Here is a 6,522-nt window from a genome sequence, read left to right on the forward strand (position 1 = left end):
GCCGGCTCAGCTCGTATAATGTAAAAGAGCTGGAGCCTGTCAGTCTTGCTCTGCCACTCAACTTGCTGTGCAATCCCCACATATCTCTTGCCCTCTCTGGGCTTTGTTTCATTTTCAGAACACTGAGAGAAGGTCTGAAAACAGTCTCTTGGAGCCATTGCAACTATGACAATCCAGGAGTATCTGACTGGACACTTGCAAACCCATGCTGTGCTCTCCCAAGCTTTTGAGTCCACCAAGGCAGTGTCCTCTGGGGCAAAGGGGATAAGCACTGAGGCTCTAAGGCTCTGACAGCTTTGCTGCTGCAAAATGAAGACGTTCTCCTGTCTCCCATCCCTGTCTACAGGAACAAAACAAGGTGGCAAAAACCCAGAGTACTCCGCTTAGCTGTCGGCCGCCCTCTGACTGGCTGCAGCCTTGGAAATAAATGGTCCCATCAGCTCCGAGGAGGGTGAGCTCAGGATTTCAGATGAAAATGAAATAAGAGGGAATGCAGCCCAGAAGCAATGCAAAGTAACGATAAGGGCACTAAAATCTTCCACTGCAGAAAGATGGATGCTGAGAGCGGTGCAACGGGGCACTGACCTCGGATGTGGGGACACTGGAGGAATGAGCTCACGCCCCAGGGCCGGCTGGCGGGGCCTGCGTTTCTGGGATCCAGGGGCTGTCTGAGGGGACCTGGGCCGGGCTGACAGGGCCCCTGCCCCACCCCACCCCGTCCTTCTCTCGGGAAAGCCTTATCCTCCTACATTTCTCCAGATCAAAGAGCCTCCAGGAACTGACCTGCAGGGCTGGCTAACTCCAACCCTGTGCCAGGGAAAGGAGCCTCAAAGCTGACAGCCTCCCAGCAGGAGGTCTGCAGGTTGCAATCCCAGGAAATGAGGCAACATAGAGAAGACAATGATTTTTAAAAACCATCATCTACCGGCACGTCCAGTCCTGCTAAGCTCGAGGTTCCAGGGTCATCTGTGGACACTGCAATCACAGCTTCCAGTTTTCTGGCCGTGTCATCCTGAGCAAGTTACTTACCCGTTCCCTTGCCTCTAAAACAGGGGAAACAATAGTACTGACCACGCAGGGTTATTATGAGAATTCAATGTAAAAATCTGAGTACAGTTTCTGGCCCATAGTAAGTGCCCTCAATAAGTTAGTTTACTTTAATTTTTACATTGTTTTATAGTCACGTTAAATATGTCTCTACATGTACAGGTAAAGCAACATAGTACCAGCCAAGTTTAACACCCATCTAGGTTCATTGATACTAAGAATCTACAGCCTGGATTCATAGCAAACAATCTCCTGACTCTCCCCTCCCCCATCAACCCAACACTCTTTAGCAATGACACCCAGCCTCCCTCTGAGCCTTGCTAAGCCTCTGCCAGGGCACAGCGCTCTGATGAACTGTCCCTCCTCTTAGAGGAAAAGACATTTGAAAGCAAGGGTTAAAATCTCAAATGCCTACAGGGGCCAGGAAGGTAAAACAGATGAGTAAAGGGAGCCCAGCGTTAGACATCAAGGAGTAGGGAGGACTGTGGCAAACTAGAGAACCCATGTCCCATCTGAAGGAAGAAGCTGCTACCAGCTCTAGCCAATTTTTGCCAGGGAGGAAGGTAGGTCCAGGGTTGGCACATCTTTTAGTTTTCCAGGGAAGCCAGAAATCCAGATTTTTATGTGAGATCTCCTGATGTACAAATATTGGCACATAATTCATTATTTTAAAAATATGGAAGTCCTAGCAAGAGTCATCTGTTTGTACCCACTGACTTGAGGGGCAGAGCCCTCCCAGCTGTTACTGGCTGTTGGGCAACTGCCCTCTCCCTGCAAGAATCAGAATCCTGGCTGGGCTGAAGTCACAAGGAACTCGAGACAGATCTTAATTAAGCTCCAGGCAGAGCGCCTATTAGTTGATAAAGGCTTTGGAAAAGAGTGAAGGAAAGAGTCCCCTGAGGGCTGGAGCTGTGGAGGAAAGCTAAAAGAAGGAGGTGGGCTTTGAAATGGGTTTTGGGGGCTGTCGGACCAGGAAAAACTGAAGAACAAAGCACAGTCCAGAGGAGGGACGGAGGGAGATGGGGAATTAGGGAGGAACTGAAAGCTCTAACTCAGAGCATTGCCTGTTCAAGTGTGGATGCAAAATGTCACACAGCATCACTCTCCAGAGGATTCTGCTAGGAAGGTGACTGTACACTGCTCTGGGCTGGGGGCACCTGGAGACAGCACCAAGGATGCAGGCTCCTCCCAGGAGAAAGGACAGTGCCCAGCTCCCTGGATGTGGCCTTAGCCGGAAGTCCTCTGCCCCGTGCAGACCTCGCTCAACACATGATCTGCTTACACGTGCATCCTCCTTCAGTAGAACTCAGCTCTTCTAAAGCTGGAAATGTGACTTCTATGTGCTGGGCGTATAGAAGGTCCGTAATGAATGTGTGTCACGTGATCCACTGAATGAAACCAAAGAACAAGAAGCAAGACATCAAAGAATAGGGCGCATGCCCTCACTTCCAGAACTGAACATTTCCCTCACGGAAAATGAGCAAAGGCATCAGTGGTCACTGCACGCAGCAGCCATGAAAGACCTGGTGTTTGTACAGAGAAACACCCCGCGTGGGGTGTCGGGAAAAGGACGGTGTCATCCCATAAAGACCAGAGTCAGTGAGGCTTACAACACCCCAAAGCCCCCAGGAGATAGACACGATGCACAACCTATCAAATCTCCAGTGGATGTCTTGGGTCATTCTAGAATTAATGTATTATAAAAAATTAAAATAAACTAACTTATTATTTTAAGCCCTTCCCTGGATAGATGGTGCAGCTGAGAGGCTCAGGGCACCTAGGGGACTTGGGTCCAGTCACACAGCGAGTCTAGGAGCACAGGCTGGACCAGAGCTCAGCTCTCCTGACTCTCATTCCAGAACACTCTAGACCAGGAGCAGAGCTGGGACTAGGGTGAGGCAGGTGAGGCACACTCGCCCGGGGAGCAAAATGTAAGGAGGCTAAAAAGCTCTGTAATCAAAGTAAGTAGCATTTTGATGCAATATTTTTTTTTGATGCAATATTTTTAAAAAATCAAAATCAGTGCAAAACAAATCCATGATAAGCAACACAGCAACTTTTAAAACAAAGACTTAAAGTTGTACCCTCGTGTGCCTCAACCTCCTCCACTGCACCCTGATCCCAGCCTAGACTAGGAGCCCCGAGGTGACAACTGACTAAGACGTGGAGGAAATGGTTGCGTGGAAACCTATAGGAAGATCACGCCAGGATCTTAGTTCCCCAACAAGGGATTGAACCTGGGCCCTCGGCAGTGAGAGCGAGGACCACTGAACCGCCAGGGAATTCCCTCAACCTCTGCACTTTAGATTCACTCAGGAAACTTCAAAAATTCCCTGCCAGGGAATTCCCAGGACGTGGCTTGCTTGGGGTGTCTGAGGCACCGAAAAGAGGCAGAGTGCCGGGAGAGGTGGCAGGTGAATGCCACCCCGACCCCCATCCCCACCCCAACCTGCAGGGCAGCATTTTTCCTGCAACAAGCTGTGTGCAGGGACACCCAGCTTGACCCCCTGCCAGGAGAGCTCAGGGAGAAAATTCCACCCGCCACCCCCCTTCCTAGACACCCCCCTCCTAACTCTAACCAATTGTCTTGCAAATCTTAGCCTTTTCACCTCAAGGGGCAGGATGGATTAAAAAGTTTGGACAGCTCTGGGTAACCCTTCCCGCCATGGAAAAACAACCCAGAATTTTATGACTTACTGACAGTGGGTTATGAATGGGAAGGAAAGCATATCCTTAAACCACAGACCATAACTCCCTTTTAAGGTATTTCCTTGGGGCCAGAGACGCCACATCTTCCTCCTGCCCCCTGTTCTAATAGCAGCTTGTTTTTTAGTGACAAGCTTGGGCTTTTAGGTCAGCCAGGCCTGGATTCAGATCCAGTTTTGCCATTTACTGGGTGGCCCTAGACAATTTACTGAGACGAGACGATAGCAACTCATGCTTCCAGGGGTCCGGGGGTAACTTAAAGGATATGATGGGGGCTGAGGGGCAAACCATAGGCGAAGGGGGCAGGGCACAACCCAACACCAACACACTGCTCTCATGGGGGATGTCAGCCAGATCTCCCAGTGTTTCAAAAGAAAAAAAAATTATGTGAAGTCTCCTGATTTTTACAGGCTGGCCAACTAATTCAAAATTAAAAAAAAAAATGTCAACCCAGAAGGGCCAAATAAAACAGGTCTGCGAGCCAGAGCCCACCAACTGGCCCAGTTTGTGCCTCTGACATCCACAAATCACCCAGAAACCTGCCTGGCACCTAGTAGGTGCTCAGCAAACACAGGCCATTTCCATCTTTTCAGGAAACTCTCCAGGCATCATCAACATCTATTTCCACACAACAGCTTGGGAAGGAATGCTTCTCAGGAGGAAAATGAAGATACGAAAAGAAGAGCTGAAAATCTGGAAGGCTCCAAAGGGAGGGAGGAACTGCCAAGGGAATTCCTTAAAAGGATTTAAAAGAATTTTATTGGCCATAGTTTAGCACAAGTCAGGGATAAGATCAGGCAGTAATTTAACTCCTGGGCCCAGCAAGCGAGTCTGTGCCTGTGGGGTGGATGGGGGGTGGGAGGGAGGAATTGTTCTTACTGTGATCTCCACCAGTGTCTCGGGTCCTCTATCCACAGGTCACCCCAACATCTGACTCCGGCTCACAGTGTTCGGATGGGGACAGCCCCTCCACGGAGGTGCTCATAAGGCCCAGCTGATCCTACACAACAGAAAACAAGGCTTGAGTCTCCCCACCCTCCCACCCCAGTGGATCTGGTAGCTCACATGAACTTTGAAGTCAGACCCAGCTGGGTTGAGTTTCAAGTCTTCAACATCAGTGGTTCTCAAAGTGTGATCCCCAGACCAGCAGCGACCCCATCAGCAGCGGTAGCAGCAGGGAACTTGTTTGAAGTAGCAGCAGGGAACTTGTTTGAAAGGCCCCACCCCAAACCCACTGAAACAAAACCTCGGGGTGGGGGACGGCGCCAACCACCTGGGCTTTAACAAGCCCTCCAGTGGATTCCGATGCACAGTGAGTTTGAGAACTCCCGCTCTCCATCTTTATCCTGTGGTCTTCAGCAAGGCCTATGTCTCACTGAGATGATCAACTCTATCCTATGGGACTGTCCTGAGCATCCCTCCAACAACTATTTCAGAAGGCTGGTCTGTCTGTGCCAGACAGTGTGGAAGATGCTAGGGGGACAGCACATAATCCTGGCCCTGATGGCGCTTGATGTCTAGTGGGGAGACAGATAATAAGCAAGGAAAAAAGATATAAACGCCCATTTTCAGAAGGGAGAGGAAGGCAGGGGCCTGATCCACCACATAGAGCTGTGTTTCTCAAAGTGCACCCCAGGGACCACCTGAGCACCAAAGCCCACACAGCCAGGCAGACCTCCTTTCCTACACGCCCCCCAATTCTCCTCCCTAGTGTCCCTGCAGCTCCTCAAACACACCTCTCTCTCCCGGGCTTCGGGGCCATTGTCTTTGCGGTTCCATCTACCGGGAAAGCTCTCTTCCCAGATCTTCCAAAGATGGGCTGCTTCTCCTTGTTTAGGGCTCCGTGTAAATGTCGCCTCCCCCTAGGTCTAGCTAAGGCGGTCTCTCCCCTCACTCTGTAGCCCCACCACCTGCTCGGGCTTCCTCCCTGCCCTTCTCACAGCCTCCAATCTTGCGCCTCAGCGGCTTTGCTGGTTCTGCCTCTCTCCCAACAGAAAGTGAGTTCTTGGGGTCAGTTCCTTGTGGCGGCGGCCTCTGCGGCACCGGTGAGCCATGACACCCTAACCCTATTCCTCCTCGTGCACTCCCAGCTCCGGAGCCTGCTCCCACCCCTGAGGAGGAGGCCACAGGCCGGGCTCAGGGCAGGGTTTCTTCACGGCCTTGCTGGGTTCTCTGATGGTGAGAAAAGGCGGTAGAGACTAGAAGGAAAAGAGGAAAGCGCGGTGCGAGGCCAGCGACCCTAAAAGGCCTAAAAGGCCGGCTCCGCGGTGGCGCCCTCTCTCGGGCAGAGCCCTCCAACCCAACCCCCAGCCAAAGCGCGACTCCTACCAATTCCGAGGCGAGGCGTCGCTCTCAGCCGGCTCGGGACCCCAGGACCCGGTCCGAGTGCCCCGCGTCGGCTGGGGGTGCTGGCAGCTGGGCCGCGCGGACTCCGGGGCGGTGGCGCACAGGGACTTGGAGGGAAAGGCACCTGGCGCGGCACGTGCTGTCCCTAAGAAGTTGACGCCGCAAGGCGCGTGCAGTCCCTGGCCCGCAGTGGCACGAGGGGCCCAAGGGCAACGGCGCACTCGGACCTCCAGGGAGAAGCACAAGACCGGGAGCGTGGTGCGTGCGGCCCCGGGGCGGCGGAGCGTGGAGACTTTCCGTGGCACGTTGGCGCCTGGGGCAGTGACGCGAGGGGTCCAGGGCCAGCGGGCACTCGAACCTCCGGGGGAAGCTCCTGACCCCGGGAGGCTGGCGCGCGGCGGGGCGAGTGCATCCCGAGGGCAG

The 6,522-nt window shown here is 52.8% G+C and overlaps 1 long non-coding RNA gene across 1 annotated transcript in view; it reads right to left on the reverse strand.

Moving 5' to 3' along the window:
- LOC309645935 overlaps positions 1–6,494 on the reverse strand; it is a 108,158-nt gene extending 101,664 nt beyond the window's left edge. Inside the window, exons 1-2 of the long non-coding RNA XR_014255138.1 lie at positions 6,082–6,494; positions 4,633–4,753 (exon numbers count right to left, since the gene is read on the reverse strand). This is a non-coding gene — a long non-coding RNA (uncharacterized lncRNA). The remainder of the gene's footprint in view (positions 1–4,632; positions 4,754–6,081) is intronic.
- Positions 6,495–6,522: the final 28 nt, after the last annotated feature.

This window comes from Balaenoptera physalus (genome assembly GCF_965194825.1).
Source record: "Balaenoptera physalus genome assembly, chromosome: 16".
Taxonomy (NCBI): domain Eukaryota; kingdom Metazoa; phylum Chordata; class Mammalia; order Artiodactyla; family Balaenopteridae; genus Balaenoptera; species Balaenoptera physalus.